Source organism: Tachypleus tridentatus, chromosome 10, assembly GCF_004210375.1.
Source record: "Tachypleus tridentatus isolate NWPU-2018 chromosome 10, ASM421037v1, whole genome shotgun sequence".
In the NCBI taxonomy this organism is placed as follows: Eukaryota; Metazoa; Arthropoda; class Merostomata; order Xiphosura; family Limulidae; genus Tachypleus; species Tachypleus tridentatus.
Window position 1 is genome coordinate 146525386 of NC_134834.1, and position 27700 is coordinate 146553085.

General features: G+C 37.2%; 1 pseudogene across 1 annotated transcript in view; it reads left to right on the plus strand.

Moving 5' to 3' along the window:
- Positions 1 to 27700, plus strand: part of LOC143228534 (uncharacterized) — a 139623-nt pseudogene that overhangs the window by 64285 nt on the left and 47638 nt on the right. The window lies entirely within an intron of this gene.

The following is a 27700-nucleotide window of genomic DNA, read 5'->3' on the forward strand; positions in this document are numbered from 1 at the left end:
GACGCAAGTTAAATAATCAAGCAGAATGGACTCTTGAATTTAACCGACTTTTGATGACACTTGCCCCTTTCTCCCTGTCTTAGTGTTAAGTTAGTGCTCGTTCCTTGTGGCGAGTGTAGCAGACGTGTAGCATTTTGAAGATTTGCGCTTAACAAACGCAAGATAAGTGACATGCAAGTTGCACTGTATTTCACAGCGCAAAAATTTGTGAGTGGTTTGTGGTGCTTGAACAAGGAATGGTGTCTTATATCTCGTGTGGTGTGTTGGTGAGGTGGTAAGTTACATACTTTTGGTAAAGTAGAGGCGTAACCGACGAAAAGATCATGACCCTTCTTCGGTTTTTAGATATCATTTACATCAAATTGCATCACCATCTTTTAGTAACTACGTTACGTAAACATCTGTCACTGAGTTCTCGACCATGTAAATCTCAACAACCGGGCTTTGTTTGTTTGTTTTACTCCGTAATATAAAAAGAGTACCCGGTGTAACATTGTGTCAATTTAAGTAGGTATTATAAGGTACTGTTACGGTTTGCTGGCGTTTAGGTCGTGTTTTGTCATATGGATTGTTGACGTGTCAAATATTCCGTGTCTTATTGATGGTGGTGATAACCCTGTAACCCTAGAGGGTGAAGCGAGTCTGTCACTTTGAATCTTGACGTGTCAGATATCCAGTGCTGATTAATTGTTTTTTTCATGTATAAGTGTTTAGAACTCGATTGGTTTAATTTTAAAAAAATTGCTTTCGTAAAGTGTAAGTCAAATGTTATAGTTCAATCTCTTACAATGAAAAAAGTTTGCTTTAAAGTATATTATTATTAACAATAAACTACGTTTTTGTAAATCTCTCATACAAATATTTTCGAAAATCACAATAAAAATGTAATTTGCTGGCCTGTATGCTTCAGTATGGTTTGATCATATAAATATTTATATGAAATCTAGAATACGGAGTTCCATAAATACATCAACGCGTTCGAAATTAAAGACCGATGTATATATTATTGTGACGTCACGGAGTAGAGCCGTGCTAGGTTTTGTCATTCCAAGATGGCTGCGTCGTAGAGTACGTTCCCGAATTACGTGTCTTAGTAAGGACAAAACATATCTCGTTCGTTCGAAAGTATACTTCTAAGTTACAAGGGCTTTTACTCTGTTGTCAGTAATTTACTTTTAGAGAGCTTTCTGTGCGTATAAGGTAAGTTATTTTCTACTTTTCATTTTCCTACGGTAGCGTGTCATACCCATATAGGCCCAGTTCTTAAGAGGACAAAACGCAGTTTATGCGGGAACTAAAACCTTCGCACATCCCGCCGCGGAGTCGCTGTTGTCGGTATGGCATCTTCCCGCCCGTCGGTTAACACGCCTTTTTTTGTTCAAATCGACAATTGTGGTTAGCCGTGAGGGCCGAGATAAAGAGACAGGACGCTCGCCTCTTAAGAAAGTTCTTGTATATATAAAGACCCTTCAGATATAAATAAATATCTAACATTTTTTAAACAATTTATTTCTTATGTAAACCTTTTCTTGCGCCAGCAATATATATATATTGTGTAAGGAGCTTCTTTGGAAGGGGATTTTTTTTTCTCTAATGTAGCTTTGTTGCTGCATAGTTCCAAAGTTAGTAAGACAGCTTGTTTATAATTTCACCATACGATCTTTTTAGTAACGATTTATTAATCATTTACTAGCATTCAGAACTGTTCGTGTAGCATTTTAAGCCTACTTCTCTCAATTACGTAATTTATTTATTTTGATGCAAGTTCGTGCACTACGCGAGCGCTATACGAGTATCTACTATTCATAGTTTATTTAGAATAATTCCTGGTGCTTGTATGTTTTCACTTCACAATCATCAGAAGAAATAAAGGATGATAAAGACATAGGTTTATCACGGTTAAACAGTAATATACGACTGTAGAAGTAAATCGGGAGGAGCCTAGGGATATCTTCTAAAACCTCTGTGAAAATATGTTATAATCACGTGAATTTGTCACGTGATAATTACAATATACAACCAATAGAAAATCTGTAGATTCTCGTGGATACATTACATGCTTAGCAAAGGCAACTACTCCTGTACATAGAAAGTATATGCCTAATATACTATGGCACAACGAACATGCCCCAAGAAATATCGTGTCATATATATTGACAGACACACAGAAAGATAAACTTTAGAATCGTAAGTCTTTTTTTTTTTCTTTTTTTTTCCGTTGTCGCTGATAGAGTGAGCTTCGTGAAGTGTGGTTCAAAGTGTTCTGAATCCACACGTTACTGATATTGTGACATATCACTTCGTGTGCTGTGTGGTGAGAAGTCGTTCTAATTACACTGTGTAATAATTTACATCTGTCTATTTCATACATTTGTTACTTGTGTGTATTATTCATTTGTATCTGGGTATACCGTGTCTGTGTGTGTATTTTACTGTGTTAGCCTGACCCTCATTGAATTACACACGCACGAACTACGGCACTGAGACAAAAATCAAACGCGTAGCTAATTATCAAACCATTTTAATAGAAGAACAGTGAAATGCAGCATCTCCCTTCCCCATGTACTCTGGCTGGGAGATGGAGGGAAGGGTTCCGATCAGAGCAAGCTAAGTAATAATAAAATAACATCAATCCATCTGTTATTGAATACAGTTAATCAAATACCTTACGCTCGTACTTCCGGAGATAAGAATGCATTGTTTCGTCAGTTGAGTGCAACGCTCCATTACTGATGCCATTTTCAATTAAAATTCCAGTAATCTTACGCGATCTGGGCAGCTTGGAAGGTTTAGCCCAATCTTAAATCGGTACTAACAATGCAAAATAAATTTTAATGAAACTGTAATAAAAACTAGATATTCTTGCTAATACGCTCGTGGTTTGTTGTTATCAAAGAGGTGGTTATTAAAGTTCAAGGTTAGTTTCTTGTCCGGTGTTTTATACAAATAATACACACGCTTTCCACCTGTTTGTACGTTGGCTTGGACATCGTCTCCCGTCACACCAAACATGCTCGCTCTTTCAGCCGTGGGGGCGTTATAATTGGACGATCGATCCCACTATTCGTTGGTAAAAGAGTAGCCCAGGAGTTGGTGGTGGGTGGTGATGACTAGCTGCCTTCCCCTTTAGTTTTACACTACTAAATTAGGGTCGGCTAGTACAGGTAGCCCTCGTGTATCTTTGCGCGAAATTCAAAAAACAAACAACTTGTTTGTAAAATAAAGCAACCTACAGTATGGAAAAACAACAAATTGAGATCCTGTGGGTACTTCAGTATTCATAACCTTGCCTCATATTTTGTTTGTGTGTATACATAGAATATCAAAAGTACTAGGACCACTTTTACTAAAAGTAATGTATTTTTTAATGTCTTTAGTTGGAAGAACTTTCGTGGTTATCACTGCTCATCACCTGACATAATTAAATACAAAACATAATACTTTTTAATAAATTAAAGATCCTTTACAATAAATACATACCACTAAATTTTTTTAAAACAAAAATATAAATGAATTTTAAGTTGTTTCCATAAGAATAAGATAGAATTAAAACGTAGCTAAATACTTAAGAAATTCGCATATTATTCACCTTAAAATTCAAGTTGCTTTCTTTTTCTATTTGTGAGATAATTCTCACATAATAATCTTATTATCATCACAAGACCAAAATTGAAAATAAAAAAGGAAAGGTTCTTGTAATATAGCTTAAAATACAATTATAGAAATGTTCAGAGCTCCTAAGTGAACTATGACCTTGGTAGTTTATTATTAATGTTTGAGATCTTTTGTTATAGTTACAACGCTTGTGGTTAACATATGGTTAACCGTATTCATTTCCTATACATCACGTGATTTACAGGCCATAATGCTAAAGCGCCTAAATACATAACTACATTTAATTTATATGTAGTCGATACCTCTGGTAATGGGAACTGGTTGATTTGATTCAACGTATCGTATTAGAATAAAACACAGCATCACATGCGACGCTCGAAACGCACGCGTATGTTGATAGGTTAAGTTACTTTCGCTCGAGAGAAAAAATAAACCAGGGTAAAATACATAGAAATTTTGTTATTAATTCTTTATAATTTTATTACTTATTTTACAGCAACTGAATATAATGTTAGTAAAACCAAAGCTTTATGGAGTATCGCCAATACAAGAAATGACCTGAAACACGACAGGTTTTAAGCATTGTGTAATTTAATAGCGGTAAAGTTAAATTATAGAGAAAAACGCATTAATACAAGTAAAACTAGTAGCAGAAAGGAAGACAAGGTTGTCTTTCGCAGACAGGAATGTATATGGTATATACCTGCATCTTAACTCGAATTAACAACTGTATTTTTCTTTTTTACCGTTCACTTCTCCTGGGGCCCACATATTACATCGTATTGTGTAATATTGTGCCTATTCTGTTACGACAACCATAGGGAAAAAGTGAAATTGGTGGACTAATCAATTTTCCTATTTATAATATACAAAAACGTAGTGAGTAGTTATGCTAAATGCAGTGTTACCAATACGTGATTTAAATATTTTATGGTGTGATTCGGTTGTTATTAAACACCCCGTAACTAAGTATTATGGATACACAAGTAGTACGATACGTAACAAGTTCATTAAAATGTGTTTAGAAAATCGATGAATTCTCTACAGACTTTCATCGGTTATTTTAGGGTTAACAACTACTTCACATGTTAGATAAAACCAGTAATTGTACGTGTAAATGGTGTAAACGACGTCTCAAACAAGTAGAACGAAATAATTAAAAAAATAAACTGGCGAATTGCGTGATTGAGTTTGAAAATCGAAATAAACAGTCAACCAGCTGATTATGTACGTGCGTGGTGAAAGAGTAGATATTTTGTGCGTGACATTAGAAATATGTGCAGCATTCTTACCTGAACTGTGTTTGGTACTATTTCTGTAGGTGTCCAAAATTATTGAAATAGACAAATTTTACGAACCTGCACTGTGTGTTAAGAAGTGGAGTTAATTATATGTTAGGGTAAGATTAAATATAATCATTTTACACCTTTAAGTAGATTATAAATCGATAATTTGATGTGCTGTTTCGAGTGTAATATTACTGTCTTGAGGTTTTAACTTTCGTCATGGTCATCGTGGTGACACACTTATTTTGATCTTTGTGTTCAGTTTCAGCCTTCTGTGTTAACGTTGGTTAATCATGATAAGAACCAGAGTAAATTTAGTTGGGTTCTGTTTCAGAGTTTTCTTAAATTATTCAAACAGTTGTACATAATAACTTCCTTCATGTAATATTGCACAAAACTGATTACATTTCATAGGAGTGTTACATTATAGTAAAGACAGGGGTGGGGTGCAGGCTATGTGAATAGACTTAATTGTTGTTTCCCGGCGTAGATTTTAGTTTCTAAATAACTTGGTCTTATACTGTTATATGTTAAGGGTAATACAAAACGGTATCCATTAATGCCATCATAATGAGTATGGCTGTTTTTCCTTTCTGATATTTTCGCAAAGTTACACAGAGTATAATATGACGGATTTAAGGTTGCGTAGGCCTAGGGGCTATGATTTTCGTGAGCTTTTTATCCCATGTAATTTTACCTGGAATAAAATTATCAGTGGGCCCTGGGGATGAGACCACTCTAGCTCCTACCTAAATATGCCACTGATTAGAGGAAGGAAGGCAACTAATTGGTCAACACCATCCCTCGTCATTCTTATGACGCATCCATAGCACCAAAGTGTGTAGCTCGATTTTGTGACAAGGGGCGCAAATTCACATTTCGGCGCACTAACCACTAGGCCACACCCGACTTCATAACATACTCGTTATTAAAGTCGCTTCCAGTTATCCTAGTCATAGTGCGCTTTTAATTACTTAAGAATAACAGTTATCCTAGTCATAGTGCGCTTTTAATTACTTAAGAATAACAGTTATCCTAGTCATAGTGCGCTTTTAATTACTTAAGAATAACAGTTATCCTAGTCATAGTGCGCTTTTAATTACTTAAGAATAACAGTTATCCTAGTCATAGTGCGCTTTTAATTACTTCAGAATGATGTAATTGTTTGTTTTTAAATCGGCTGCTTTTGCCAATTATAGTTGCGTACGTTACAAATGACATCACTGGTCACGTGATTCCACTTACTGGCTGATTCTGGCATATCATCATTCATTTACTGTTGATATTGTTTGACACGTACAATCTAAATATTTGCTGGTTTTGGCCAACTGTATAAATCCAGTTATCCGTGCTAATACCAATTATTACGATACCATATATTCTGTCTTTAACCAATCGCATATTGTGACTTTTCATATCCCACTTGAAGTTGACCAATCGTAGAATGCTTTACGACATCAAATGTCGGTACGTTAATAGCTAGGAGAACAACGATCTGTGATGGAACATACTATATGTCAATAGAACATTGGCCTGTCTACATGTTCTGTTGAAACACGTAGTGTTTGTTCTCTACCATCAATAAAACTGTTCTTTATAATACACAAGTCGTTGATTGTCTACCTATTAAGATGTTAGCGTAACGCTCTTCTTTACTAAAATACATCATATTCTGACGGTATTTCACTGCTATGCATTGTACATGTAAAAATCTGTTTACTGTACAGTGAAGTCAATGGTTGGTTCGCACTACGCCCTGTTTGTTCCCTTCTTATCTTTAGGATAGTGTTATTCGTGGCATGTGTATCTTAAAATACAATAAACTGTTTTTAACTTGTTTTTTTAAATAACCTAACTCAGTTTGCAGAGTAGAAACAAGATACCGTAAGTAGCTCTCTGTGTAAATGATCGTACGTCAAATGGTATCCAAACCACATTTTGCTTTACCAAACATTAACACTAACAGAAGCGTCACCGTACTTCACTTAAAGAAAAACTGAACATTTTCCAAAATATAATAAATTGGGAAATACTGCACGGGAAAATTGTTGGGATTGTGCTGATATAAACTGTAATGTTTTTTACTTATTAAACGTGGTACTTTTTCTTTTTTTTAATGCTCTATTTACCAATTCCATAATCAAACCCTTACAACTAGTGAAAATCATGTCCTTGTTTTAAGGATAATACTTTCATATAAACTTGTTGTGTGATAAAGAAATGGTTGTTGTGCATGCCTAGTTATTTTTTTATAATTTTCTGATTATTGAATACCAAAAATGAGAAGTTTTTAATGGATTTTTGTTGGTGGCGTCGTTTAATTGATGGTGCAGGAGTTTTCATCACATACATAGATATTGACATACACGCTACGTCTATTATAGTAATATGAAAGGAAGCATGCTTACAGTAAAAAAAAAAATCGATCATCACTTCGAACTGGACTGAAAGTCATGGATTCAGACTGGAGTGACAGATCGTACGTGACTGTTCTTCCGAAGTCTGTTATGGTTATCTGGAAAATGTGTTGAAACATAAGTATTTTACTTCTTTGGACCTAATTACGCAGTGTTAAAGAAAGTAAAAAAGAACACAGATCACAGATTTTAAATATATATGTGTGTGTGTGTGTGTGTGTGTGTGTGTTGATCGCGCGTGAACGTGATCCTAAAATCAGGTGACTGACCACATGTTTGTGCGTGCACATGATTATCGATAGCAGGTGACTAACGAAATTGTCTTGTATCATCAGGACCAGAATTGTTTATTAGTTGTTGATTCTTATCTGACTACTTGACCTTTTAACATGCTTCTAAAGTTCGTGGCTTTCATGGAAGATGGTAAAATAGTCATTAGACCACGAAATGGCTGAAAGGGAATTTAAAATATAGGTTGATATCAACCAGCAATGTACTTACGATGTTTAAAAATAACAAGTTTCAGTTCTTAAAATATCCTCGTTCCCCTAGAAAATAACGCTTTATATCCTCGTTCCCCTAGAAAATAACGCTTTATACGTACGGTTACTTTTTAAGAAATTAAGAAAGTTTGGTTTCACACACGTTGGAAATGATACCAGTGTGAGGGGAAAATGTTCAATGATTTGTAACAAAAATTGACATCTCTATTAATTAAATTAGAAAAAGTGAATTTGACCAGTTTATTAATTTATTCATACCTGTTAAGTGTTAACTGTCATATTGTCCGACACGTTCCATTTATATATGATCGAAGAATTGACCAAAGAAAACAGATTAAAAAAAAATACACAGGACACACTGACAGCAAATTAGTAGGATTAGTTGCAAAGTTGACCGCCGTGATGACGAGAAACTCATTTGAAGTAAAATGTATTCTCCAAACGGCTGGTATGGGTATTAAAACTTCACTTAAAATAAAGTATAGAACAACAAACTCCTCTTTGTTAACCTCAAAATGACCTAAGAAGGTCGAAATGCTATTCTGTACTCTAACTAAAATAAAGTTTTAACACCACCACCTCCTTACCAACCGTCTTGAGAATACAAAGTTGACGGTAGTTTCTTTTGTGACAAGTATTTGTCAGTTAACCTTTAAGTAACAGATTCACGTACGGAAAGTCCAAGTTAGCGTAACACACATTGCTAAGATAAAGCGGCCATTTTGCACTCGTTGTTAAATATTTTTAACTTCATTTCAAACACGTATGATTATGTGTACTGTTACTAATGGCGTGTTTAATACGTTTACAGATGAAACTGTTGACATGTCATCTCGACAGCTACGAAGAGTCACTAGGAAACATGCCATTTACACTGCATACGTCATATCCGGTGGCGCACGCCCTACTAGTTTTATCGCTCTTTGGCGCGTAAGAGTAAAAATGAAAGATGTTGACAGCTTCAGTTGTTCCCTCTTCATAGCTCCCTTGAAAAGGCCTCTTTCATCGAAAGGGTAAATAATTCTATAGCGCTTGAAACGATACAGCAGCTGCGAACGAAGAAGCACTTCTGACAAATAGGGCGAGAACGCGCAGGGTTCGTGCGGCCCCAGTGTTTCTACGGGGGAGACTTGTGCGTTCTACCGAATGCAATGCAAGTAAGCGCGTGTTAAAAACAGGGTAACAAATAAAAAAAAAAAGAAAGAAAAAAGGCCAAGTTTCGGAAATGTCAACCAACTGGCTGAATGCTGTATAAACGGAGATATCTCGTGCACTTCGTACTTATGATTTCTTACTTAAGATCCCAGTTATCTGACACGCTAGACATCTTGCGCTCAGTACATCCAACTGAATTCACACATTATATGATGCTTTTGTAATGAACGAGGAAACTCCGAACCATCTAAATGACAGGAATTAGTGCCAAGTGTTTAAAGTTTTATTGACGTCAGCACGAAATATAATAGGAATCGTTTGCATAAAGTGTAGGATTTTGATCCGTTTGTCTTTTTTTTTTTTGTGTTATCTGAGATTATAGATTGTTCCAACACGAATCGGTTATCTAACTTCTTTGCTGTGTGTCACGTATAATATTCGTTTATGTTTTCTTTTAATTTCGCGCAAAGCTACACGAGGCTATCCGCACCAGCCGTCTCTAATTTAGCAGTGTAAGACTAGAGGGAAGGCAGCTAGTCATCATCGCCCATTGCCAACTCTTAGACTACTCTTTTACCAACGAACAGTGGGATTGACTGTTACATTATAACGCCCCCACGGCTTAAAGGGCGAGCGTGTTTAGTGTGACGGAGATTCGAACCCGTAACCCTCAGATTACGAGTCGAACGCCTTAAACACCTGGCTATGCCGGGCCCACGTATAGTTACAAATACTTGTAACCAGACTGTTTCTATAAATGTTTGTTTTCGCGTAGCATTGTACCTCTGCTACTTAGGGGAGATTGGTGGGACGTCTGGAATTTTCCTAGCCGTATTTCAGACTAGGGTTTCATGACAGATATTTTAACACCGACCTTGTATCATAACTTCTTCGTTAGTAGATATCCTTTGTGACAAGTTGCTTCGGACTCCATATATCCGCTAAGTGTGAGGGCTTATATAAAAATTGATTTTCGACACGCGTGGTGGGCACAGCAAGCCCATGGAGAGTAGTCTTGTGCTCAAATTCAATGTATCGAGGTTCATGCAACTCTCCACAATGACAGAGCATTATGCCTGCAGACTTACAAATCTAGAATCCGGGTTTCGACACCGTGGTGGGCACAGCACAGATAGCTTACTTTGTAGCTCTGTGCATGATTACAAACAATAACATGAAAACGTTTAGATTACTTGTATTTTTTGTCTTCGTTATTTTATAATCTAACATCTAAACCACAGAACTACAGCTTGCATGTAAGATGAAATTATTCGTATTTAGTATTTCTTTACAGTTTAGTGGCATGTATTCTTACACGTACACGGCTTTTCCGCCTTGTAATTTGATATCCTGATTAGCAATATTGTGAACTAGCCACACATACAAGAAACAAACGCCATTACTAGACTAGGCTGTGAGGTTGAGCAGTGTTGCGGTGGACTACTTGATGTGGAGAAACAACACCGTGTATAGATTGTCGTAAACAATAAGGGTTACAGTAGTAAATAATGTAGCAGGTATATTGTCGGTGGGTTAAGACGCATCGTACGGTAATACACGTGTTTGTGTATTTGTAAGTTGTCAGACAACCATGCGTTAAATTAGAATATCTTTTGTTCTCATTTTCCGTTATCGGAATGCTTCAGCACGTAAACAATAAATCTGTAGATAAACGAGGCGGAATATTTGTAAAGCCTTATTTATTATGAGACTTTCACAAAGATGTTTCACACATTTCTAGCCCAGTTGATGATAATATTAAGGCCAGTTTATTTTTAGTACACACGTTTTTTGTTTTTCATTTTAATGTTGTTTATTTGAAAAATACAAAATTAAAAACTTGTACGTAAAGATTATTTGCGTTTTTTTCTTCAGAAATTCAGAACAAATAAACACCAGAGATAACGTCTAATTTTTATATGCTTTGACTTTTTTATAATGTTGTGTTTATATATATAGTTGGTTTATTTATTCCGGCTTTATTTTTAACCAATAGCTACTAAATGGCTTAGGCCTGGGTGTTAGGGTTTTCGACTCGTAGCCTGCGGGTCGCGGATTCGAATATCAGTCACCGAACATGGTTGCCCTTTTAGTGGTGGGGACGTCATTAACTGATTATCAGACTCGCTATTCGTTGGTAAAAGAGTAGCCGAAAATTTGGCGGTGGGTGGTATTTACCACTTGTCTTCTGCCTAGTCCAGGGGTCACCAAACTTTTTTCACAGGGGGCCAGATTACTTGGGGAATGAGAAGAATGGAGAATGCGGGCCGCATAATTATTATGTTCAATACTCATAAGCTAGAACGAAAGCTCTCTGTAAAAGACTTAACACTAAGTTTAGGATGCCACATTAACCATGTGGGAGTTGCATGCAATAGACACATATAATAAAAAAAAAAACCAGAAATATAACCAACATTTTTATTTACCAAAAGGTTATCAAAGAAGGTGACATTAGCAAAAACAATTGTCACATCCACATAGTGAGTACATATCTGAATTTCACCAAGCCGCAAAGGCGTTAGTAATATTTACGAAATTGGCGTTTGGCTTTGAAAATATCTTCAATGTTCGGTTTTGAATTGCTGCAACCAATCATTAGAATTGCTTTCAAATGTTCATCAGTCAACCTTGATCGATGTACCGACTTCACATACTTCATTTTTGAAAATGCTTGTTCACAGACATAAGTTGTTTCGAACACTGATGCCATATCAGATGCAAACTGCTTCAGCTTTGGAAAATCATCTTCAGGTATGCAGCTGTAAAATTCAATAAGTTGCCCCTCTCTGTGTTTTGCTTTCAACAAGTCATTTCCTTGCAAATCGATGACCTCCAGCTGAAGTTCCACTGGCACGTCATTAATGACACAATCAAAAGGATTCTGAAAAAGGAGAATGTCACTTTCGATTCTGTCGAGATCCGAAAATCTCTCTAAAAAATGCTTATTCAAATCACCAATAATCTTTTTCTGAAACTCCAGGCTGATATCTTCTGTGATTCCAGCATGAAACTCATTGAAACACTGAAAATGATAAGAGGTTTCCTCCTTCCAAATGTGCTTCAATGACAGCTTTCTCCGAAATCCTTTAATGATTCTATAAAGATCACAGACAAGGTTATTCTTCCCCTGAAGTTTCAAGTTCAATTCATTCATGTGGGATGTGATGTCAACCAAAAACGACAACTTTGACAATCAGCTTGGATCCGACAGAAATGGATCGGCTCTATATTTCTCCATAAGAAATATATCTATTTCTCTTCTCAGCTTATAAAAACGAGGCAAGACTTTACCGCAGCTGAGCCACCTCACCGCCGTGTGATAAGGCTAGTCACAGAAATCCGAATAAATTTCTTCAAGAAACGCCTTGAACTGGCGATGATTAAGTGCATGACCCCCAATGAAGTTCACTGCAGAAATGACTTGTTTCAATACGCAAGAAATATCTGAGAGTTTTCCGCAGAGTGCTTGCTGATGTATGATGCAGTGTATGAACAGAGCGCTTGGGAGTTGAAGATCTTCCAACTGTTTCCTTATCAGCCCCATCAGACCCTTCTTTACTCCAGCCATGTTTTTTCCTCCATCAACTGTTACACCTCTAAGCTGATTCCACTGAAGGTTATAGTATTGCAAAGTTTTATGCATTTCCATGAAAATGTCTTCTCTAGTTGTTCTTCCGTACATGCTGCAAAGTGATGCCAACTCTTCAGTGATCTGAAAGTCCAAATTAACTCCACGAATGAACACGAGAAGTTGTGACGTACTCGAGAGATCAGTAGACTCATCCAGTACCAGAGAATACGATAGGAAGTTTCTAGCTTTTTGGCGTATCTGTAATGCAATGTTCTCTCCAAGTTCTTCTGCTCTCCGTACAACTAAAGTTGCTGAAAGGCTGATACTTTCAAAGAAATTGGCTTTTTTCAGGACACAGCTCATTTGCTGCTTCCATCATACACTTTTTGATGAAGTTGCCGTCAGTAAAAGGTTTTCCTCGCTCTGCCATCCCATGCACTATTTTGTAACTTATACAAGTGACAGATTCATTTTCGGCAAACTTCCTCGTGAAGAGATTCTTATGAGATTCAAAAACACATTTCATGGATTCAAATTTCTCAGAACGGAACTTTCCTAAAAATTTCAAATATGTTGATAGATGTTTCATAGTGACACCAAAGATTGTACTCTTTCAAAACGGCAACACTTTCGATGCATATCACACAAGTAGCTTTCTGGTTTTTTTGTTTCCACAAAGAAGTGCTTTTCTCCCCATTCTTCATTGAAAGCACGACACTCAGAGTCCACTTTTCTTCTTTTAAAAGCAGCCATAACGATGGGTGAAAAAAAAATAGGATCTGAAAATGAAAAACACAGAACACTGTGAGAAAAGTATTGTACTTGTCCAAGAACGCACAAACAAAATATATTGAAACGTACTTTTGCCACGACACTTACCTAAGAACGAATTTCGAAAAGCGCATAACCCGACTTCTAAGAGAAATGAGCTTGCTGAAGCGGTAACTCTAGGCCTCTGAATTTACAAGACGAGTCGATAGGACGAGGGTTAAGTCCATACTTCAGTGACGTCGATAAAACCCACTTGTAGAGAAATATATATGCAAAAACGGCTCTTTGGGGTTGATAAAATATTTTACATAGGAGAGCGAACAACGTTTCGACCTTCTATGTAAAATATTTTCTCAACCCAAACGAGCCGTTTTTGCATATACAAGTCCGTACTTGTTTTCGAAATCCTAATACTTTCATAGATACGTGCCTCGTTATGAATAAACGGGCAGCAAGGACGAAAGAAGAATTTTCCTATTGGTTAAAAATGCGCGTGACAACCTTGTTATTTTTATCATAACGTCTTGTGTTTGCCAGCTTAAAGCAACCATCGGTGTGATTTATTTTGTTATGACAGTCGGACATTTGATGAAATGTCACTTTTTATTTCCAAACCGCTAGCTGGTGGCGGGTTTCGAGGGCCATAGTTTGGTGACTCCTGGCCTAGTCCATCACTCCTAAATTAGAGATGGCTACCGCAGGTAGTCTTCGCCCAATTTTGCCCGAAATTCAAACCAAACAATTCAAATATCTTTGTTTACGTTTTGAGTAAAAAAAATATATAAATGAAAGGTGTAACGTGTTTTTTTTTTTATAGTCCATATAATGAAAACATGGCGTTAAGGTTGTTGTCAGTCAAGGTTAGATTCGTTTCTGTATCCTTCAGTTGTTAAGAAACAGTTGTGTTTCGCGGTAGTAACGTGATATATGCAGCCAAACAGATGCTTTTAGAACACGTACTGGTAGAGACATTTATTGACAAATATAACTACTGTACTATAACTTTAAGAGAAACTTGATAAAATAACAAAATATACAAACGTCTGCAGCATATAAAAACAGAAACCAGAAGGTAAGTAACTATTTGGTTAATAATATTACAAAATATACAAACTTGTTTAGAAAACGTAAAACAACAACAACAACAAAAGACAAATGTATCAGCTACAGTCTAATTATTATTTTAACATATACTCTTCCAAAAAAGAAACGCAAGAGGCAAAACATGAGACACATTGTCAAGTTTATTCCGGTAGTTCTGTATGACGTGTGAAACTTTGCACATTCACTGCTGAACATCCAAAGTCTGCAAAGGCGAAGTCCACGCTCACTAGTTGAAGTTTAACGTCACTCAACGTCAATAACGAGTATGCCCCCTGTGAGCATCAATAACTGCTTGGCATCTCCTGCCCATGGAAGTGATGAGATGACGAATCACATCCTGTGGAATGGCTGTCCACTCAGCCTGCAAAGCTGCTGCAAGCTGAGGTAGAGTCTGCGGTTGAGGTTGTCGCCGTCGCAGACGTCGGTCCAAATCGTCCCAAAGATGTTCGATGGGGTTTAAATCTGGTGATCTGAGAAGAACGTTGATGTTGTGGTGTTTCAAGAAGACAGTGGTGAGTAGGGCTGTGTGAGGACGGGCGTTGTCATGTTGAAAAACGTCGTTGACGTTCACCATGATGGGTTGCACATTAGGCCTAAGAATCTCGTCGACGGTTGCGTACAGTCTGATCGGAAATCCTACGCAACTCTTGTATGGTTGAGGCAGTAGACGTCGCAGTGGTGGTCCTATCCCGAAGGTGACGTAACCGGATGTTGCGATCTTGTGCGGGCGTGGTCACACAAGGTCTGCCAGATCGTGGACGGTCACGAGTTGATCCATGTTGTTGGTGACGATTCCATAGCTTTGTGATGGTGCTTGGGTGGACATTCACAGCTCTGGCAACATCTGATCGAGATTCACCTGCTTCCAAGCGACCAATGGCGTTGTTGCGTTGTGCTTCAGTCAGTCTTGGCGTAACTGTATTGCGTGTCGGTGGCTTAACACTGAGCTATGGAAACCGAGAACCCGTCACTTTTATAGGGATTTTGCACATGTTGCACTTCCAGAACATGCAGATCTCAAACAAATTTATTGGACACGCATGCGTTTTGGCGAAAAATCCGATGTTTTCCTCCGTTTTCAAAGTGCACAACTTTTATTGTCATTTTGGTCTGACAATCAGTGCCTTAACACGTGTAACATCACATACTCTGAGCTTGTAACGTTATTACATATATTTCTCTTTAAAATAACAAAAATATCCCTTTTGCGTTTCTTTTTTTGAAGAGTATATTTGGCACATTGGTTTCCGATGCTGCACCATCTGTAAGACAAATTACTGTTGTTATGTTTCTGTACGGGAGTTGATACGTAAGCGTAGTTGAAACTACGCACACACGTGTATACTGGTAGACCATCTTATAAGAATACCCGCTTGTTATTTTTAGTTAATTTGGAATTCTTATGGAAAACAGTTTGTAAAGTTACCCAAAAACGTAAACTTGAATGATTAGGATACAGCGAAAATTATTGTATAACGTTATTCAAGTATCGTTTAGTGTATATACCAGTGAGGGAGGACTGTTTAGTGTATATGCCAGTGAGGGAGGACTGTTTAGTGTATATGCCAGTGAGGGAGGACTGTTTAGTGTATATGCCAGTGAGGGAGGACTGTTTAGTGTATATGCCAGTGAGGGAGGACTGTTTAGTGTATATGCCAGTGAGGGAGGACTGTTTAGTGTATATGCCAGTGAGGGAGGACTGTTTAGTGTATATGCCAGTGAGGGAGGACTGTTTAGTGTATATGCCAGTGAGGGAGGACTGTTTAGTGTATATGCCAGTGAGGGAGGACTGTTTAGTGTATATGCCAGTGAGGGAGGACTGTTTATGGTATATGCCAGTGAGGGAGGACTGTTTATGGTATATGCCAGTGAGGGAGGACTGTTTATGGTATATGCCAGTGAGGGAGGACTGTTTATGGTATATGCCAGTGAGGGAGGACTGTTTATGGTATATGCCAGTGAGGGAGGACTGTTTATGGTATATGCCAGTGAGGGAGGACTGTTTAGGTATATGCCAGTGAGGAAGGACTGTTTAAAATGGTTTAATCAGATACGTTTTTAAAACTATACGAGAGAAGTGTAGAACCTCGGAAAGATGAGGAACCATAACTGTCGTACAGGATTAAAAACATGGCAAGCCTTGTTTCTATCCGTTGCTGGAACTGTAAGTAAAGAAAAATTATATCCACAATACTGCCACAGTAGTGTCTTCACTGACGTAGAATCGGTGTTGTTTGTTTGTATTAAAATGAAATTTAATATTAACGGTATATGAACGACTAGAATTTAACTTTGTGTTTAGTTAAGGACTTTCTTACCGTCACAGTTAGCCATTCTGTCACTGAACGTGCTCGCCCTTTCGGTTATGGGAACGTAATAATGTTATAGTCAATCCCCGTTCGTTGGTAAAACGTTAGTAGCATAGTTGGCGGTGGGTGGTGTTGGCTATATGCTTTCTGAATGTGTGTGTGTGTGTGTGTGTAATATTCTTTTGTAGCTTTGAAGCTAATCAGGTCTAAATTAAGGCCAACAAGCACAGATAGCTCTTGAGAAGCCGTATACGAAATTCAACAAACACAACGAGCCATGTTCGATTCCCTGTTGGCCAGACTTAACTTGCACATGATATCTACTGTAATTGTAAGAACTGCTATTTAAGAAATCTTACGAGATCAACTCGATTGTTGAAGTGCTTGTAGTAGTTATATAATCATAGTAAGCTTACAGTAGTTAATGTAGAATCGACTTACCTTGTATTGTGACGCATCTGACGCGGTTTGGTTTGTTAACTGTAGGCTCATCATCTTAGTTACTGTGTTCAAAGAAAGCATCTCGGAAAAACTCTAAAACTTGACACGTTTTATGATAACTTGCATTTCTTCTTTTAATATTCATACTTGCTACTCCTCAGATGATTGTGGATAATTTGTAGCCGGTCGTACCCTGTTTGTTAGCCTATGGGGCTACAAATCGTGGGGTTCAGGGTTCATGACGTGATGTAACTAAACATGCTTTGCAGAATTATCTGGCCCGGCCTGGCCAGGTGGTTAAAACACGCCACTCATAATCTGAGGGTCGTGGGTTCGAATCCCCGTCACACCAAACATGCTCGCCCTTTCAGCTGTGGGGGCGTTATAAAGTTACGGTCAATCCCAATGTTCGTTGGTAAAAGCGTAGCCCAAGAGTTTGCGGTGGATGGCGATAACTAGCTGCCTTCTCTCTTGTATTACACTATTAAATTATGGACACCTAGCGCAGATAGCTCTCGTGTAGCTTTGCGCGAAATTCAAAAACAAATTAAACCACAATTATCTGTGGGTGCTTTCTGAAAGCAACCGGCACATACGAGGGCTGTTCAAAAAATACGCGGACTGACTTCATAAAACAAAATGTACTTTATTTAGAAGTTACTGGTCTGGGACCCCTTCAAAGTACTCTCCTCCCCAACGCACACACTTATCCCAACGGTGTTTCCACTTGTTGAAACAGTCCTGGTACGCTTCTTTTGTAATGTCCTCCAGCTCCTTCGTCGCATTTGCCTTAATCTCGGGAATCGTCTCAAATCTTCTTCCTTTCAAGGGTCTTTTGAGTTTGGGGAACAAGAAAAAATCGCAAGGAGCAAGGTCAGGTGAGTAGGGGGGGTGGGGAAGAACAGTGATCGAGTGTTTGGCCAAAACCTCACGAGTTCTGAGGCACAAATTTCGCAGCAACGCGGTGCATCTTCAAATTTTCGGTCAAAATCTCGTAACAAGATCCAACTGATATCCCACACTCTTCAGCAAGCTCCCTGACAGTCAGACGTCGATTTGCCCGCACCAGGGTGTTGATTTTGTCGACGTGTGGGTCGTCAGTTGACGTGGAAGGACGTCCAGGACGCTCATCATCTTCAATGGACTGTCGACCATCCTTAAAACGTTCATGCCACTTGAAACATGCTGTACGATTCATAGCAACATCACCGTAAGCCGTGTTAAGCATAGCAAAAGTTTCAGTCGCAGATTTTCCAAGTTTAACACACAATTTCACAGCAAGTCGTTGCTTCTTCGGGTCATTCATTCTGAAATCCGCCAAACGAAAAAATCGTACTTCACTTAAAACCGCGTAGCTAATACACAAATGAAGATATCTGCAATCGGGAAATGGCGTCGTAATCAGCTGATCTGTGCGAACCTAGCAACACCAAGTGAATTCCCCTGGAACCAACTGGAGCCGCGCAATTCAAACAGTCCGCGTATTTTTTGAACAGACCTCGTACTTAGAGCCATAGTGTCGGTGGGTGTTGCTAGTTCGTTACCTCTGCTTGTTTGTTATTATTTCACATTTAAATTTTGGAATAGTTATGATGCTTAAATCCTTGGAGTTTCTGGCCTAGCTATTTAGTGCATCTATCTATAAAGTGACTTTCGGGTTATATTTTAGTAGTCAGTTCCGAGTTTGTACAAATAGCATATGATGATCCGTTTCAGTCATGTCCTCCAGAGTTACTATTGTGAAGCTAGCTGGTTGGGTGGCGTTTTGTGATGTCTTTTGTTGCATAGTTTTTATTAATAAATTTCTTACCATTTTAACTTGGGTTTACATATTATACTTGTCAAAAAACGTGCTTGTTTAGAAATGTTCATTTCTTCTTTTCCTTTATTCGCCTGGAGGATTGTTTTTATGTTGACTTGGAGGTTTAGTGGTGAACTCTTGAAAGTATTCTAGAAGATAAACCTAAAATAATATTTAAATGTAAGTTTGTGTCTACTTACATTTAGATTATGTAGTCCTTAGAACTTTCCGGAAAGCTAAAGCTTTGGAATAGATCAAATCAGTGTCAAAATTACATTGAAATTAGTGAAACTGAAAAAAAGATTATTGGGTTGAGGAAGTCGGAGTTTCATTTTGTTTCGGAAGTTTGAAGATAGAGTAACCTGATATTTAGGTGAAGCAGTTGAAAGGTGCAAGTAAGTTATTCAAAAAACTATGTGTAATTAGAGAAAAAAAATACTCATAATTGGCTTGAAACATTCGGATATATTGTTGAACGACATTATCGGGTAAGTGCACTCTCGGACGTTTGCAGTTGACGGTGTTATCAAATTATTGACATAAACCATAACTTGCTAACTGCAACGCCTACAGTCAGGCCTAGTTATTTAAAAATATGTTTGGACACAAAATTTCAAATGTAGACGACAGCTGTTAGATAGGTATAGCCAACGTAAATTGATTGAAATCTCTTAAATACAACGTTGTCTTTGAATGTAATGTAATTTGTGTTTATTGTATTTCTCCGTTTCTGAGGTTGTCTTTTCACTTCTAAATGCGTTCACTGTAGTTTAATGAATAGATCTGAGACAGTGAAAGGTAGTCGACCCCATAAAGCAACATTCTAGTTGGCGCTTTCCCGTAAAGAACGTAGCATGTTTCCTTCTGTCTCATTTGTTCCAGTAGTTTAGGCTATACAAGAGGTCCTAATCCCTTGCTGGGCAGATACGTCATAAATTTCCATTTTCTTATCTTCTGATTCATGCGCAGTGATGTTTCTGGGATAGTCTCTCACCTGTATAATGATCGAGACATTAGGTATTAATTATTTCTTCACGCTTAGTTTCATTTGTTAAACACTGAATTATGGGAAACTCTAATAATACATTATATTTTAATAAGTGCCACGACATTATTATATCCATGTGGTATCCGGTACATAGTATTCCCGGGTTTAAATTCTGTCCCCTTGCACTAAATATCTGTCCTGTTTGTATGAAAATGTATATTTTATGAGTTGTATTATTATTGAATTTAGAATATATAATTCTATAGCGTAACTTTGAGAACTTAAAATTTCGCAAAGTTTTGGGGCTAGTAATCTGTATTTAAAAACAGATTAGATGGTGTATTGGAAAAATACAATCGCGTTAGAATATATGACACGACACAATACAGTGAAAGCTCTTTGGTTTCTGTTTTCTAATTGTAAGTAAAACTTACGAAGTAACCGACATTTTAAAATTGAACTCAAGGAAGGGGTATTGTACTGTCTTCAACGAACTGGAGTCAGTGGCATGTTTCGTTAGATACAACTACCTGTTTGGTAAGAATCCATTAATTCTTGCATAAGAGTGAATCAAACAACTGTAAGTTAGGTCAGGTGTGGTTTATTCTGTCAACTACTGATTTACATGTTCGTTGCATATCTGTAGGCTGTCTTAGTTCACCATACGGTGGCTTAAATTAATTTAGTTACGTGAATATTGTTATGAGATTTTGTCTAATTCGTTATCCAGTATTACACAGCTGACAAACTGATTTAATATCTGTAAAACATTTTTATTTTTCACCAAAGATGAAATTAAAACGGAAATCTGTGGGGCAGAGACGTAACATGTTCACAGAATCTCCAATTTCGTCTTTGGTGAAAAACAAATCTTTACGATTTTCTTTAATGAAGTAGAACATTTTTATTTGGAGCGTGTCTGTCTGTACCTCGGTTCTTGTAGGTTCACGGTGTGTCAGAAATATTCAGCTTATTTCATGCGAGTAAAGGTACTAATAAAATCACAAGTATTCAGCTTATTTCATGTGTGTAAAGGTACTAATAAAATCACAAGTATTCAGCTTATTTCATGTGTGTAAAGGTACTAATAAAATCACAAGCGAAAATGGGGGTTTCCAAATATAATTTTATCACACGCATGTTCACCAATTCGAATCAGTAAAGCTGATAATGGTGACGGTCGGGTCGCTATAGATTCCTCACTCTATCCGTAAACTATTTATTGACACGAGAATGGGATCGAATAAAACATCCTTCTAACCCTTTTACGTAATGCAGTTTTAAATATGTCGTGTCACTGACGATTTGCACTGAATCGTTTTCACTAATTTTAAAATGTTAGAGTAAGTCGCTAAGCAACATCCATAGACTTTAAGCTCAACAATAATTTGTCTGTCTTATTTTTTGTATTTCGCGTGTGAGAGCGTTACAGATGCATTGTGGGTATGCTACGTAGTGATAGACATATTATACACCACCTACTAGCTTTTGAGCGTTATCTTCGTCCCTTAGCTAATAACAGGTTCACAGATCCTAATGATAGGTTTGGCTGAGAAAGTCTGACGTAGCCATTCATAAACAGCAGGAACTACTATTAATCTACATCGTAGTTCTTAATCCCAGCAACGCCCTCTAGAGCAGAGTTTTTGCGTATCTTGTATTATATATTTGGCTGTATGTAATGAATCGTGTATAATTATTTTTCTTCGTAGTGTTTAGCTATAAAAATATTTTTCTTATCGTTACTTCGTGTTTTACCTTTCAGACCAAAGCAACTTCGAATAGCAAAATATTCCTTAGTTAACAGAAATTACACTTCAAAGTTGTCGTTTATTTATGTTATTGTAGTACGTAAAGTTTACAAGGGAAACCAAGACCAGCAGCTTCCTGATTGGATGAAACGAGACGTGTGAAACTACTGTGTTTAATTAACATCCTCATAGGTTCCGTGCCTGGTGTGGAAAGGAAGAATCGATCCTTGTAATATTAATTAACCAAACTAACAGTTGCATTGGCGAAAGAATAATTTACATCTTAATTAGTCGGAAACCTCACCGTTCTTGTTAAGATTACCAAAGTCTCTCACGCACGTACACCGCGCGCGCGCGCGCGCACGCACACACACACACACACACACACACACACGTTATTATGAATTTTATGAAATTTAAAACACGCATGAAACGCTGTAAAAATCTGTTTGGTGACTTGTTCAAGAATCTAGTTATTTCGCTGATCAAATGTTTGATTCATATTCTGGGTGAGATGTATCCTATGTGCTTGAAAATTAGTATGACATGAAACAGTGACACTAATTCCACCTAAAATGCATTTAATTCCGTATGACATTTTTTTCTCAGTTTTTATCAAGTTTTGTACTTCCTCAGTTTCCACCAGTTGCTATACTTCCTGGGAACTTGTGTTGATTACCACTCTTACCCGTTTCGTTATTTTATCCTTCTTAATTAACTAAATTCGTTAAAGTTCTGTCTCTGTTTTTCATTTATATTACTTTTCCACTGATTCGGTGGTTCGTTTGTTGTTATTTGCTGTCTTTTTCTGTTATTCTTCATTTTCGGTTATTTTGTTTTTCTCCTACTATTAGCACATTTCCTGCTGTTTTGTTGTTTTTTATACTTGTATCAGTTTGTGGTTCCACAAGAGCTGGCGAAGAGCGACCTCTACCTCTGTCCAATCGTATATAATACCTGAAAACTCGCTAGCCAGGAAAAAAAAATATCGCTGTCTATAGGCAGTCTCTAAACATGCAAGTCATGTAGGGAGTAGTGCGTTTCTTTATTCTTCCTCTTTGAAAATTAGTCCCTTCGAGACGTAGTAATTCAAACAGAATTGGTCTAATACGCTGTAAAATGTAATTTGATCAAACTTTTATTAATTAAGCCTATATGAGTGACTTGTAACTTCACCTGATGACAGTGAGCCGAGGTCAACGAAACTCCAAACACCGTTACAAAAGGTGAAAACGTAATAGATGTTTCAGTGATTGGAAAATGTTCTATTTTCTTTTTGTTTACACTCCCTGTAGTTCATGTTAGTGTTTGAACGTTAAATATTTCAATGTTGTATTTCAGTGTTTATTATTAACTTTATTAAGTTGATTAAATCGTCGATTAACTAATCCTTCCATGAGGTTAAGAATTCTAATGTCTAAAAGTGAAAGTACCACGTACACCTTAACCGAATTGGCTGATCAAAAGGCAGAGATTCAGTGTGAAACTTCCTGATAAATAACCATATTTATATACTTAACGCGTCGTTTAGACATTGATAAATAGTGTATAAGCGTTACTCAAAACCACTTATTTATCTTGTTTGCTGTTGGCAAAAGTAGCTCGTCACCTAATTAGAAGAACGTTATTACTGAACTACACACGTATCCCTCCTTACCTAATAACCTCTTCAAACAGTTTTGACCAACTACGTATAACAGTACCCCGTTACTTCCCGTTCTGTATATCTTTCTTACTGTTGACGAGAGTAGTTCAACAACTAATTGGAAATGAATCTGAAATTTCATTAGAACCGCACGCCTTTAAACCCATCATTTATGTTCTAAACGTTTTGACGGTGAATACCAGCGTTAGTTCTAGTCAGTTTGGTCCAAGCAACATTAGTGCTAGATTATTAAAGTATTTGGTATGCTGGCAGCATTTTGGGTTTCTGATGTTAATACTAGGCCTAAGTTTAAATACTTGAAAAATTGGATTTATAGTCTTCTTTGTTCATCTAGTAGCCCTTTTTGTTTAGTCGGCAGTTTAACTGGAACATATTACTACTAGACAAAATTAACATCATCAGATGTAGGTGTGTTTATGACTGCATCATTTTTCATCGATGATAAGTCTATAGTTCTTAGATAACCATGGCATTATCGATCTTGGTAAAGATATTTGGTGATTGTATCGCCATCTATTATCGACTTTATGATGTACTATATAATATAAGCGTAATTTCATCTATCAGGTCATCCCTTAAGTAATGTTCGATTTTTGGTTCAGAAAAAGAGAGAGTATTTTAAACGATTTTAATATTATTTAATCAATAATGTACGTTCCATTATTATTAATTACTTCCTGCCAACGATTTACAAGCTTTTGAATGCCACTTCTATAAAATTCTTGGGGTTTGTGGGAAAGGAATGTAGAGACGGTAGTTTTGACATCTTCATGTGTTCCAAGCTTTTTTCCATCAAGATAGTTCTGCAAACTTCGGAACAAATGATAATCGGATGGGGCAAGGTCTGGAGAATAAGGAGGATGTGGAAGTTTTTCCCAGTCTAGCTCTTCAGTCTTTGCAGATGTGATCATTGCTGTATGGGGCCGTGCATTATTATGGTGTAACACAACACCTTTACGATTGACCAAAGCAAGCCTCTTTTCTGTCATTGCAACATTCAAGTGCTCTAACTGTTCACAGTCGAGGTTTGATGTGATTGTTACATTGAGTGGCAGCAACTCAAAGTGGATCACATCAACAATATCCCACCAAACGCTTAACAATACTTTCCTACGGTGGAGGTCTATTTTGGGCTGTGCTGTAATCAGTGTACTTGTACCGAGCCATTGTCTGCGGCACTTAACATTTTTATAATACATCAATTGTTCATCTTTAGTGAATAACCTGTCCAAAAAAGATGAGTTGCGTTCACGAGAGTGCAAAAAAGTGCAAATGTCTACTATTGCTCTAAGGTTGGCTTCTATCAAATCATGGGGGACCCATTTTCCAAGTTTTGACACCTTTCCAAGCTGTTGCAGATAACTGTGAACTGTTGAATGGGTTGAATTAAGCTTCTGTGCTAGTTCTTCAATTGTTACAGCACAACCTTCATCAAGTGCAGTCAGTAGCAAGTCGTCATTTAACTCAACAGGACAACCTGAAGGTGGCGCATCACTTATGCTGTAGTCACCTGATCTGGACTTCTGAAACCACCTTCGACATTTTCTTTCATTGAGAGACTCCGCACCATAAACACCTTGAATGTTTCATGTAGTTTCTGCTGCACTTTTGCCTTTTTTAAACTCTTAAAGCATTATATGCCTAATGTGCTCCTCAGACACATCCATCTTCATGAGGGTTTATTGATCAATGATATGAAAAAGTGGAGTTGGGTTAGTTTATTTTATTTGTCTGAACATTTTTATACACGTCCTACTACATATTTTAGTCATTAAAGTCTTCTATGAAGATAGAAATGATGATGCACTTTTTGTATTAAATTTTCGGACATTACTTATGGGATGACCAGACACTTTTGACAGTAATCGGGTGTCCGTTTTTTTTTATCTTACGTGTTTTTTTTGTGCCATGATGTGCTTACTGGAACGTAAAAAAATAAACCAACAGCTTGCCTGAAATGCCGTTGATAAAAGCATCGTAACAAAATGAAATTACGAAGCGAAGTTAAAGATTTCGAAACGTATGAAAGGTGAAATGTGATGTTTAACGGGTCAAAAATTATTTAGCTTCTGTGTTATTGTAAAAAACGTAAGTTATTATCTTTTTATTTTAACGTCCATTATAGTGAGTAATGCTTTTTTTTGTCTTTCACCCAAACTCGGTGTAAAGAACCATCTAAAGAAAACGAAATAAGTGAAATCATTTATTTTGCTTGTAAAGTACATACTCAGAATCCTAGCGGTGAGTAGGGGCATTTACTACACTATAAGTAGTGTTTTATCAGGGATATAATAATCAGTTACAGACCCACAAACAAGATTTATAAATATTTTGAATAAACGCTTACAAAATCTACTGGGTCACTGTCAGTCATTGTGAGGTTTTTGAGGTAGTCCTGAAAAACGTGTCACGTGTCGTGGAATAATGCAGATTTTCCCGGGAAATGTCATATCTGCAAGATAGAGAACAGCCGAACATTTCATGAAATAGAAGATGGTATATACGTGCTGGTTTAAGAACTTTTTTTTGTATGAACATTCTTGTTATATTTCATAGCGATAAAAAGTTTAAGGCTAGACAGCTTTCAAGTTAATTTTAACTCTTAAGCCTTGTTTACATTGTGGCGATATAAACTGAAGTGTGAACCTTGTGTTCGCTGTTATTAGATATCACGTGATTATTTATATGGTGGTGTCAGTTTCAAACACACATGTTAAGTTAATTAAATGTTTAGACTGTCGAAAGCATTAAAGACGTCAGTTACTAAACTAAGAAAAATTAAGACACAATAGATCATCGTAAGGACATTAAGAAAAATTAAAGACAAGATACGCCATCCGAAGGATAAGACAAGGCACATTATAAAAATTGTGGTAAAAAAAAAAAAGTCTCGTGGCTGCCTCTGGCTTTGTAGAACACTCTTAATTATAGTCGTATTTCAGATAAGCTGTTTATAAAATTCTAATAGCCGCTAACTTAAGTCAACGTAAGTACTAATACAATTGACCAATAGGGAATCAACTGTTTGGTTATTTTCTTGTGTAGTTCGCTAACAAGTTCAACATGGTGAGTGAGTGAGTCTAGTGATTGGTGAATGCTCCCTCTAAGATCCTGTCGCTTTGCCTTAAACGCGTTAATCTGTAATGGTAATGTGAGACCAAAGTTTATCCGTTGGCCGGGAGCCGGTGCCTGCTGGATTAGGTTGCCTCGTCAGTTGCTGCCCGGTGCTCCAAAAACCACATTTCTTTTTTGCTTTAAAAACTCGCATATTCGGTCCGTCAGTAAATCAGTGACGACGACACCGTGGCGGTGCTTAAAGTTTGTAGTTTACGGGGCTCCGCTTTCGATCGAGCGTGTGTAAGAACAAGTTCAATCCGCTACTGAGCGTAACACTTATCGTGAACTTGCCATTTACCGTCTGGATTGTTTGGAATTTATTCGTTAAACATTGTGAGATAAGTATATTGTAAATCAACGTGAGAAAAAACAACAACAAAACAATAACAGAATACGTTAGCGCTTGAAGGCTTTAGCTCTGGCGTATCATGTTTTAAACGCACACGTTGAGCAGAAAAATTATAGAAAGTTGAAAATCAGAGTGATATAATACTTATATAATGTCCCCCCTTCCCCCCGTTCTTGGAATTCACAGTCCAACAGGCTATTAGGCCATGCCTGGACAAAACAAAGTCAAGTTAAAATCAAGGGGAGAATTTGCATTCTCTTGACTGAAATGTTTACAATTTGTTTATAAACTTTGTTGGTTTTGTTCCCCTATTGAGAGATTTTATTATCTTCACTAAAAGTCATGATAGAATTTTGTACCTTGGCCACGTCCATGTTTTTCTAATTGGTGCAACAGACTAAACGAGGAATTCAATATTTAAACATTGCTTTTACAGTGATTTCTCTCTGAAACAGTCTGTTTTGCATGTCTACCATAGATGAAACGTTATTTTGGATTCGGAGCAATTTTATTCCCTCTTCTCCTTTCTTTTACCCAGGCGTCACCTAGTGGTGTTAAGCTCTATAGTAGTTAACTCTTAGTATTTGATTAGAGGACTTTAGCAGCTGGTGGTGGGTACTGTTGACAAAGTGCCTTTTCTTTAGTTTATCAACTTGAAATCTGTGATAGCTAATGCAAATAACCCTAAATCTCTTTCATCATCAAAAATGTTTTATCTTGATTATGTTAACAGCTACATTAAAAGATCACATTAATGAAGAATCAAAAGATTTGAAACTACAGGAAGTAAACAAATCTGACTCAACCAAAAATAAAAGTGACACACATTTCACAAGGTCACAGAACACTTATT